This window comes from Cnephaeus nilssonii, assembly GCF_951640355.1.
Source record: "Cnephaeus nilssonii genome assembly, chromosome: 14".
Taxonomy (NCBI): domain Eukaryota; kingdom Metazoa; phylum Chordata; class Mammalia; order Chiroptera; family Vespertilionidae; genus Cnephaeus; species Cnephaeus nilssonii.
Genome location: NC_137085.1, coordinates 74,823,028 through 74,834,970, shown reverse-complemented (window position 1 = coordinate 74,834,970; position 11,943 = coordinate 74,823,028). Strand labels below are relative to the sequence as shown.

Here is an 11,943-nt window from a genome sequence, read left to right as displayed (position 1 = left end):
TCATAACTGCCCCCTCCGCCGGCCTGGTCACCCCTTACTGCGCCCCATGCCAGCCTGGTCGCCCCCAACTGTCCCCCTCTGCCGACCTGGTCACCCCTAACTGCCTCCCCCTGCCGGCCTGGTCGCCCCATGCAGCCTGCTTGTTCAGTTGTTTGGTTGTCCCTCACTAACCCCCTGCCGGCCTGGTTGCCCCACACAGCCTGCTTGTTCAGTCGTTTGGTTGTCACTCACTAACCCCCCTGCCGGCCTGGTCGTAGGCAGCCATCTTGTGAGGGTGTGAGGGTCAATTTGCATATTACCTCTTTATTATATAGGATAGTGAACTATCCAGGCTTGCAATTTGCCCAATCATCTTTAAAACACTGACAGTTCTATGACATGACTGCTGCTGCTAGATCTCCAGCCATATCTAGCTGGGCCAGAGCAGAGTCTGCTTTTTAAAATCCCCTATCTAATCAAGCCCACCCCTATACCAAAGGGGTGCTGGTTCCTGGAACAGGCAAGCATGTATGGTGTTTTCCTTTCTCTGGGATAGCTCACACATCAGCACCCCTACCCATCCTGCCATGTATAACCCTTTAGCATCCGCCTTGCAGCACACAGGACAGAAACCCATGTTTTCTTGCCTCAGCCCCAAGATGCACCTTATATGTAAGTTTCCTTAATAAACTTTTGATGTAATGCACAAGTTGTCAGCCTTTTTCTTTGGTCTCTCAGACTAGAAAAATTTTCCCAACAGGTAAGAATTTAGTTTTGAACCTCAATACTCTTTCTGTAATGATCTCAAAGGGAATCAAAAGATTCTCACAAATTTCCTGCCATCATAAATGTATACAACTGTGAACCAAAAGAGGGCTATGCAATAAACCTGACAAGCTCAGGGGGCCACATGGCAGGCCTGACAAGCTCAGTGACTAAAAGCACCCACACGGTATGGTCTGATAATAAATTCCTAACTGGGCAGGTCACGGCAGGCAGTCACTCCCCAGGTCAGTAAATGGTTAATCTTTACCTTAAGCAAGCCTGCCCATTGTTTTTGTGCATCTCGGATAACAAACCTTTAAAATGGCAGAATAATTTTATTTTCCAGACCTCTCAGAGGCACAACCTTGGCACAGAGTACAAGACCATGAGACTCCTTGTTGTTATCTTACTGCCAGCGTACCATCTCTATTTCCTATAAATATTAAATGTTAACTATCCTGCACCCATCAATGCAAAAGATTCATCTCTCCATTTTGCTTTTTTATTCAATCCTAGATATTTCCCTATCTTGCTTTGTCCTTAATTTAACACTAATGAATTTCATGTAACCTTCCCTATGTTCTTTCCTTTGATTCCAATGTATAAAATGAGCTGTAAAACTGCCATTCCCTCCAGAGCATTTTCTCAATCAGTAAGATCCTGCTTTCAGGCATATCCTCAAACTTGGCTTGAATTAATGCTTATTAAATTTTGATAAGTACAAACGTTCTTTTATTGACACAACACATCACAGTATTATTACTAGTTCCTTTTACTTCCTCAATCATAGAAATTACAGATCTTTCCAACACAATGCACTTGTTGCAGATCTCAAAATAGCTGTTAAGCTCATCTACTTCTAAATTAAGTTACTAAGCCCACCACAGAATGGACATGACTAGAGTGAATCAGCCATCAGGGTATTAGTGATCAACCTGTAAAAACAGAATTGGCAACTATTGTAAAACAAAGAATTTGGCTGGCCTTTGTCCCAATTCTTGGGAAGCACCCTCTAAATCCTTGGGATTTCCTGAGTGACAGAAGTCCTTGTGATTCAGAGTGTTAACAAAATAACTCCAGATGGGGGCTGGCCAACCCAGAAAGACCAACTACAGGATAGAGGATCTTCAGGGAGGGAAACTAGAGATTGAGTTCAACCTCATGGCCAATGAATCATGCTTACATAATGAAACTCCAATAAAAACTCTAGACACTGAAGCTGGAGTGAGCTTCTCTGGTCAACAATGCTCTGACTCCACGCAGTCCCACAACCACGTGCCAGAGGGTGATGGGCCTAACTCCAATGAAAAATCTTGCTCAGACCCTGCCAAACCTCACCCTACGCATTTCTTCTTTTGGCTGGTCCTGATTTCGAACCATTTCTGCTACAATAAAACTGTAATTCATAAGCATAGCACTTGAGTTGTTCTAGTAAATTGCTAAACCTGAGAGTCATGGGAACCCCGAATTTATAGCCAGCTAGTCAGAAACGTGGTGATCTAGGGACCCCCCAGCTTGCAGATGATGTCTGCAGTAAGGGCAATTGTGTGAAGGATGGTACTTCAGCCTGTGAAGTCTGACCTCACTCTGAGTTGCTCTCTTAATATTCCCCATCATCAATTATTTGTTAATCAATGTTAACCTCAATATCTATAATATATCTCAATATATAAAAAGTCTAAGCAACCGGACGGTGGTCAGTGCACTCGCACAGCGGGAGCACCGCTCAGCTGACAAGACGGGCACCAGACGCTGCCAAGCCCATGACCCACAGACACGCCCCCTGCGTTCCCAAGTGGCAGGCACAGCAGGGCCGGGATGAGCAGGAGTGGCACAGCGCCAGCCCAGGCTCGGGCTCCTCCCTGGCGCCTGCCGCTAACCACACTACTTCATGCTGTGCAGGATCGATGTGGACAGAGCCCGACGAGCTGGTGGGTAAGGCCGGGCTGCGGCGGCACGGAGGTCCACTGATCCCCACAGGCCAGGCCGAGAGACCCCACCAATGCACGAATCCGTGCACCGGGACTCTAGTATTTTTTATAAGCATCAAAAGGTGTCGTTTTAGTATCTTAAAATATAAAATTTTATCTGTATGTTAATGATGTCTTATCACTTAACACATTACCAAAGACACCATGTTACATTAAAATTGTTTTCATATTTTTATAACTATTGATTCACGAGACTGCTAAAAGATCCATGGCACAACACTCACCTAAAGCTACTGGCAACAGACAACTCTGAATCCTTGATGAGTCTTTAAAGGATATCTGCAGGCATCAAGATAAAGAATGAACTAACTCCTGGTAAGAAAGGAATAATAGCCTAGCCCAGTGGTCAGCAAACTACGGCTCGCAAGCTACATGCGGCTCTTTGGCCCCTTGAGTGTGGCTCTTCCACAAAATACCATGTGCAGGCGTGCACGTACAGTGCGACTGAAACTTCGTGTCCCATGCGCAGAAGTCGGTTTTCGGCTCTCAAAAGAAATTTCAATTGTTGTACTGTTGATATTTGGCTCTGTTGACCAATGAGTTTGCCGACCACTGGCCTAGCCAGTTTGGCTCAGTGGATAGAGCATCAGCCTGCGGACTGAGGGGTCCCAGGTTCGATTCCGGTCAAGGGCATGTACCTTGGTTGCGGGCACATCCCAGTAGGAAGTGTGCAGGAGGCAGCTGATCGATGTTGCTCTCTCATCGATGTTTCTAGCTCTCTGTCCCTCTCCCTTCCTCTCTGTAAAAAAATCAATAAAATACATTTTAAAAATGGATTAATAATTTAGACCTCTGCTAAAAGCTTAAAAAAAAAAAAAAAGAAAGAAAAAAAAATCATCTAAAAGAATACCACTAACAGAAACTATCAAGACCACCAGGGTTTCTTACTGGAATGGCTAATTCCAAGTCTGAGACTGGAACACCTTGTCACACCATAAGCCAGGAAATTATCAAAGCCAGGAAGACATCACTGGAGTTGTGTCAAAGAGACAAAGGGGGTTGTTTTACACTATTTTCATGACTTTTTATATGTGTGGACAAAAGGGGCCACATGCTGACCTGACAAGCTCAGGGGAGGCCTGCATGGCAGTCTTGCAGACTCGGAGACCTAAAGTCACCACAAAGGATGGTCTGAAATTAAACTTTAACTAAACGCAGTGATGGTGGGTAGTCACCTCCTAGGCCGGTATCTTCACTGACAAGGTCCTTTACCTTAACTGAGCCCATCTGTCTTTTTGCATCTCTGATAACATACCCTTGAAATGTCTGGGTAACTTGTAACTTCCCTTGTTCTGGAGCCCCTGGGGCACAACCAAATGTTGTGGGTGCCGGAACAGATGCCACAAATTCCTTCATTATCATGTTAATTGTTCCTGCACCCACCTAAGTATGTGTCCATCATTTTACTTTTTATCCAATCCCAGGGGTTTCCTCCGCTTTGCTTTATCCCACCTCCTTAATCTATCACCAATGAATTTCATGTAGCCCACCTATGTCCCTCCTTTGATGGCAATGTATAAATACAAATGTAACCCACCATTCTTCGGAGCATTATCTCAATTCGTTGAGGTTCTGCTTCCCAGCATGTGTCGACAGTTTGGCTCAAATAAACTCACAAAAATTCTTTACAGGTTTCAATGGTTTTTCACATTAACATATGATTGACAACTTCCACAACAAAAATGTGAATGCACACACACTAACATATACACCACAACTATGCTTGAAAGCATCAAAGAACCTGAAGATAGTAGAGCTCACAAAGGCACAATCTAAGGAAGTAAACCCCACATTTAGAACCACGTTTATCCCTGAAAGCAACTGGCAAGTGGTAAGAAACAGCTGAAAGGCTGACAGCTTTACAAGGTGAGGGACCAAAGCCTAGAACCCAGGGAGTACCAAAGGAAAGAGAGGGCTGGTGGACCCATGTCACATGAGCTGGAATCCTAAACTGCTCTCAGGAGCTGAAGAAATGGAAAGGATCCAGGCTAAGAACTGCAGCCAGCCACTACTCCTCTTTACCCTGGAACTGAACTGAGGTGATCCCAGACTGTCCACTCCCTCAGATGCCTGGCAGAAGCAAGCACAAATCCTGTCTATAAAATATCATCCTAGACCCCAATAATTCCAAATTATTTTAAAAATGTAATCTACTGCGTGCGCGCACACACACGCGCGCGCAATCCAGCTGCAAGAGACAAAATAAAAACTAGAACAAACAATAAATAAATAAAAAGGCAGACCCATGGGGCCAGGTATTGGAGTCGCAAAATCGTAATTTAAGGTTGGGGGGAAGGGGAGAAGGGTACAGAAATAAATAAAATTATTAAATGAAAAAACAACTGTATTATATTCACAGATAAGACATTAAGGTAGTAAACTTCGGTAGAATATTATCAAAGAACCAGATTTTCCAGTAGTAAAAAAATACAGTAAACGCAATAAATAAGATTAGTAGTAGGCTGGCTAATCTTGTTAAATGTTTGTTATAATGTTATGGTCATAAGGAAACCCCTCTAATGTGTGAAATGATTATTGTATGAAATGTTTGCTGTGTGGAGACCCCAATACTCTGTAACTTCCAAAATGTTATAAACAAGGTGAATGCCCCACTATCTTGATGTAAACGCCCTAAGCAGCCTTTATAAGCCATAGGGAAAAGGAACTCGGGGGACCTTATCCCCCTCCCTACGTGGGAGTCCATTCTGTGGGACTCTTCCCTCTCCGCACGTGGGAGTCTGTACTTGTTCAATAAATCTCCGCCTTTGCTATACCACTTTCTGTCCGTGGATTCCTTCTTCGATTCATCAGAGCGCTGATGTTATTGGCTGGGTCCTCTAAGTCAGGGATGGGTCCAAAGCCTTGAAGCATCATTATCTTGACATGGAATTGTTGTATCCAACAGTAATGGTGGTGGCTAGACACTCTGACGGTGGGTTTACTCCATTCAAACTCAACTCCACGCCTAGAACAGTGACAGGAAAAGGGACCTAGAAATGAAAGCGAAGACCCCATGGCTGGCTCGCCACAGAAGTATGTTACTAGTCCACTTCCATGCCAGGAACTTCCGCTTGTCAGGCAACCTCCAGGTCCTTCACTCGCCCAGGAAAACTTTCAAGGATGAATGGGAGTGAGAATAAAGCAAGTTTTATTCAAGTAGAGAAAAAGAAGAAAGCCATTGAGCAGGCACTCTGTGAAAGAAGCAAAAAGTACATGTCTGAGTGGACACAGACTCACTCAAGAATGAGTTGCACCATGTGAGCAAATATTAAACTGACTTACAGAAAGAATGGAAGCTGAAAATGTAATTCAATGCCTCAGGAGAAAGCTGACAAGTTAGGATCCTATACACATCAAAAATATCCTTCAAAAAGGAAGGTCAATTTGAGACATATTTCGACTAACATACACTCAAGAGAATTCACTATGAGCAGTCACAACAGGTGGGAAACAAAGTGTTCTTCAGGCAGAAGGAAAATGTTCAAAGATGAAGGGGTTGGAATTATAGAAGGAATGAAGAGGGTAAATCAAACAAGCTACTGACTGCACAAATTAATAATATCTTAAGATAAAATATACAGAGAATTATAACAGCACAACATTGATATACTAGTGAAAATGAGGTAGAGTTTAAGTGCCAAAGAAAGGGGGAAAGAACCAAATATTAGATTCTGATAGGTCAAAGATGCACGTTTTAAGTAACTTTCAAGTTAACAAGGGAAAAAAAAACACAATAAAAATTAGCACCCAAAGGAGGACAGGAAAAGGCACATAAAACAGGTACAATAAACAGAAAGCGCTTACTAAGATAACAGATTAAACCCAACTATGTCCATTATCTTGTTAAATGTTGTCGACAAAATGTCCCAATTTTAAGAAATATTATCAGACAAGATTTTTAAAATTCCAACTGTCAACAAAATTATCTAAAACATAAGCACAAAGAAAGATTGAAAACAAAGGGTACAAAAATATATACCTAAGAAAAGATAGTGCAGCCGCATGAATATTAAGATAAAAAAACTTGCCCTAGCCAGTTTGGCTCAGTGGATAGAGCGTAGGCTTGAGGACTGAAAGGTCCCAGGTTCAATTCCAATCAAGGGCATCTCCCCGGCCCAGGCCCTGGTGGAGCTCCTGAAGGAGGCAACCAACCTATGTGTTTCTCTCACATTGATATTTCTGTCTTCCACCTTCTCTTAAAAAAAAAAAAAAAAAAAATCAATGGAAAAATATCCTCAGGTGAGGATTAAAAAAAAAAAGGTAAAATTTTACTTCTAATGATACTTTTGCCTTTGTGAGGAATACGATGGCTTTAAGTCCTTTAATTAATTAATTAATTTATTTATTTATTTTTAAAGAGAGAGGGAGAGTGAAACATCAATCTGTTGCCTCCCATCCCACAACCTGGTCATGGGCCGTGAGCATGTGCCCTGACCAGGAATCGAACCAGCCACCTTTCGGTGCACAGGATGACATTCAACCAACTGAGCCACACTAGCCAGGGCAAATGGAATTATTTTAAAAAATAAAATTGATGAAAAAGATGTCATTCTAAGCACGTATGCACCTAATAACATAACCTCAAAATATATAAAGCAGAAATTACCAAAACTAAGGATATTAAATACATTTATCTTGGTAACCAATACAAGCAGCAGACCAAAAGGGGAAAAAAGTTTAAGGATGTGGAAGAATTTAACATGATTAGTCAAGTTGAACTGACAATCGCATCTGCCCTGGCCGGGTACCTCAGCTACTTAAGAGCCTCATCCTGATATGCCAAGGTTGCGGGTTTGATCCCCAGTCAGGGCATATAGAAGAATCAACCAATGAATGCATAAGTAAGTGGAACAACGCCCAGGCCAGTGTGACTCAGGTGGTTGGAGCATCGTCCCATGCACCAAAAGGTTGCCAGTTTGATCCCTGGCCAGGTAATCTACGTGTTTCTCTCTCACACCAATGTTTCTCTCTCTCTCTCTCTCTCTCTCTCTCTCTCTCTCTCTCTCTCTCTCTCTTCCCCCCCACTTCTAAAAAACTAAATAAGTGGAACAAAGCTCTCTTTCTCAAATCAATCAATAAAAATAATAAGACCCTACTACATCCACATTATTTCCAAGGATACACAGGACATTTACAAAAACTGATCATCTCTTTGGTCATAAGCTTCAAAAAATACCATGAACTTTAATTAAACAGTGTTCTGGTCACAATGGAATTTAGAAATCAATAAAAAACAAACAAACAGGCAGACAAAAGAGGATTCTTAGAGTAGCGAAGCTATTCTGTATTTTACTACAATTGTGAGTACACATTACATATCTGTAAAAACCCATTGAATATACACACCTAAAGTGAACCCTAATGTAAACCATGGATTTGGGATAATAATGATGTGTCAATGTAGGTTCATTGATTGTAACAAATGTATACCAGGTGCAGGACATGGGGTCAAGGGATTACAAGAAAACTTGTACTTTTTGTTCAATTTTGTTGAGAACCTAAAACTGTTCTGAAAAATAAAGTCTTAAATTATTTTTAAGGTTTATCTAAGCTAATAAGTATACTAGTACAATGGGGACAAAAAACCCCAGAAATTTTAGTTACTTGAAACAAATTCCCACTCCCTTCTTCCCCTGCTCTCCCCCACCCTCTTCTTTTCTCCACCCCGGTCCTTCCTCTCCTCTTGGCTCACAAACAGACACATAAAACACCCGCACTGCAGAAAGCTCCATCACTGGCAGGAGGAAGATGTGGCAAATCTCACTATTGCTCCTAGAAGTTTGTGTGACAAGTCTTTTCTGCTCACATCACTGGTAAGACAAAATCACATGGCCACACTCAATTTAGGAGGCAGGAACCAGAGTAAGATTCTACTAACCACCCATTGGGATGACTAAAATTAAAAAGACTAACAATGTCAAATATTGGGGAGGATATGGAACCACAATAATGTATTCACTGTAGCAGAAATTGGTATGTCTACTTTGGAAAAGTCTGGTACTATCTATGATGTGACCCAGCAATTCTACACAACAGAAAAGCATGCCAGAAACATGTGCCTGAATGTTCACACCAAGTCCAGTCCACTCACGTAAGTCCCAAACCAGCCATGAAAGTGGAAATGAGGTGAGCCCCTTAGACCAGTGGTCGCCAACCGGTGGTCCACCGACCACTGGTAGTACGCGAGGTCCGAAAGGTTGGCGACCGCAGCCTTAGACCACCTACCATGGGGAGCTTCACCTACCATGCGAGCTTAAGTAAATGACTCAGCTGCTCTGCTGAATCCATCACCATCCTCACCCGAGCCCCATGCATACCTCACACACTTTCTAGTAGGAGATGCTAAAGCAAGATACGAGGATACCTCTGACCCAACTGTGGCTGAAGGACTTCTCACTGGCCTTTCTCAGAACTGCACTGTAGCCCTAGCCAGTTTGGCTCAGTGGATAGAGCGTCATCCTACAGACTGAGGGGTCCTGGGTTCGATTCCGGTCAAGAACACATGCCCGAGTTACAGGCTTGATCCCCAGTGTGGGGCGTGCAAGAGGCAGTTGATAGATGATTCTGTCTCATCACTGATGTTTCAATCTCTCTCTCGCTCTCCCTTCCTCTCTAAAATAAATAAAAATAAAAAGAACTGCACTGTGGTCCTAAGACTTTTCCCACCAGACATTTTCTCTATCCCTTCCTCCTGCACATGCATCATACCTGGCCTCAAGCCCTAGCTGGGTTTGCTCGGTGGATAAGTGCGTTGGCCTGCGGACTAAAGGGTCCCGGGTTCAATTCCTGTCAAGGGCACATGCCCGGGTTGCGGGCTTGATCCCCAGTAGGGGGCATGCAGGAGGCAGCCAATAAATGATTCTCGCTCATCATTGATGTTTCTATCTCCCTCTCCCTTCCTCTCTGAAATCAATAAATTAAAAAAAAAAAAAAAAAAAGCCTGGCCTCACCTCCCTCAACACAGCTAATTCTAATCCCAACTTGCTCTCTTTTTGTTTTAGGGGGACCTGAACTAACAGTCTCAAACTGGAAACAAGCTAATACTTAACAGGAGAATAAATACACATGAGAAATACGTGAGTAAATCATGCATGAATAGAGACTACAACTGTGACCACATAAAATGTATGATGAAATGAATGGTAGTTCCACAGCTGTTGTGTCACACACCATAGATGTGTCACTACGTCTGTACTTATAATATACTAGAGGCCACTGGTGGGGGGGAGGGGTCCCTCAGCCCGGCCTGTGCTCTCTCGCTTGTCCAGGACCCCCTGGGGGATGTATGACTGCTGGCTTAGGCCCACTCCCTGGCAGTTGGACATCCCGGAGTCCTTAACTCTGCTGTGGAGGCCACTGCGCTTGCCAGCCGTGAGCCTGGCTTCTGGCTGAGCAGTGCTCCCCCTGTGGGAGCGCACTGACCACCAGGGGGCAGCACCTGCATTGAGCATCTGCCCCCTGGTGGTCAGTGCACATCATAGCGACCAGTTGTTATGCCGTTCGGTCGATTTGCATATTAGCCTCTTATTATATAGGATTTCATAATTTTTTGAAAATTAAAAGAAAATACAGGACTGAAGTCAACAGTCCTCAAACCAAAGGTGAATTTACTATATTAACTCAAATTAAGAAGCTATTTGAAGCTAAAGTGTTACTTTCTTACACAGAGCCCTCCTCCCTTCTCCATCTGCCCCATCCCCCAGAGGTAACCACTGGTAAGACTTCTACAAATCTAATAAAATATATTTGTGCAAATATTTAAAGCATAATACAAGTACACGAACATCTTCAAACACATATGCATGCATACAAGACAATATACAGTGCTATACAACTTGCTTCTCATACTAAATGTTATGTTTTCGATGCAGTATAGTGAATTTAGAATGGATATAAAGATCATTTATGCCAAAACCGGTTTGGCTCAGTGGATAGAGCATCAGCCTGCGGACTGAAAGGTCCCAGGTTCGATTCCGGTCAAGGGCATGTACCTTGGTTGCGGGCACATCCCCAGTAGGGGGTGTGCAAGAGGCAGCTGATCGATGTTTCTCTCTCATCGATGTTTCTAACTCTCTATCCCTCTCTCTTCCTCTGTAAAAAATCAATAAAATATATTTTTAAAAAAAGAAGATCATTTATTTTATCCTGTTAACCCCAATACTCTTAAACATCCATATCTGCATATTTGTACAAATGCATCTATACAATAAATTCCTAGCAGTGGAATTGCTAGGCCAAATAGAGCATGTGCATTTTAAACTAAGTATATATAGTGAAGTCACTTTCCAAAAATGTTCTACCAAATTATAGTCCCACCAATGACATAAATTATTTAAAGGCCATGTAGTGCTCTGGCAAGGTGGCTCAGTTGGTTGAAGGATCATCCCATACACCAAAGGCTGCAGATGTGATTCCCAGTCAGGGCACATACCTAGCTAGGTTGCAGGCTCGAACCCCAGTTGGGGTGCATACAGGAGACAATGAATTGGTGTCATTCTCTCATTGATGTTTCTCTTTCTCCCTTCCTCTCTCTCTAAAATCAATATATCCTCGGTTGAGGATTAAAAAAATTAAAATTAAAAATAAAACCCGGCTGGTGTGGATTGAGCGTCGTTCCACGTACCAAGAGGTCACCAGTTTGATTCCAGGTCAGGGCACATGCCCGGTTTGGGGCTAGGTCCCTGGTAGTGGGTGATGCTTCTCACTCATCAATGTTTCTATCTCTCTCTCTAAAATCAATAAAAAGATATTTTAAAAATAACAATAAATGCCATGGGCCTGGCTGGTGTGGCTCAGTTGGTGGGACACTGTCCCATATTCCAAAAGATTGCCAGTTTGATTCCTGGTCAGAGCACATGCCCGTGTTGTGAGCTCAATCTCTGGTAGGGGTCATGCAGGAGGCAGCCGATTGATGTTTCTTCTCTGTCCCCCGCCCCCCCTCTCTTTTTCTCTCTCTCTAAAAATCAGTAAAAATACTTAAAAAAAAATTAAAGGCCATGTATTTTAGGTAAAACTTACTTCATCAATAATATTCCAAAAATTGTGAAAAAATAATTATAAATGGGAAGTATGAGATTGCACTTATTTTTTAACTGTGTCAATTTAAAGGAAAACTTTAAATACCAGAGTAAACAAGAAAATTACCAAGTTGTAAACCAGAGATTAATTCTAAATAAAAAAGTGACTGCCACCCTAGGATCCAACTATC

General features: G+C 42.7%; 1 protein-coding gene across 7 annotated transcripts in view; it reads right to left on the bottom strand.

Annotated features, from left to right (window-relative positions):
* The window catches only part of SPIN1 (spindlin 1), an 86,771-nt gene that overhangs the window by 62,476 nt on the left and 12,352 nt on the right, over positions 1-11,943 (bottom strand). Inside the window, exon 1 of one of the 7 annotated variants that reach the window (XM_079790709.1) lies at positions 3,374-6,855. The exons of 5 other annotated variants lie outside the window; for them this stretch is intronic. The gene's annotated coding sequence lies outside the window, so the exon portion shown is untranslated. One more of the 7 variants, XM_079790708.1, reaches the window with a different exon arrangement.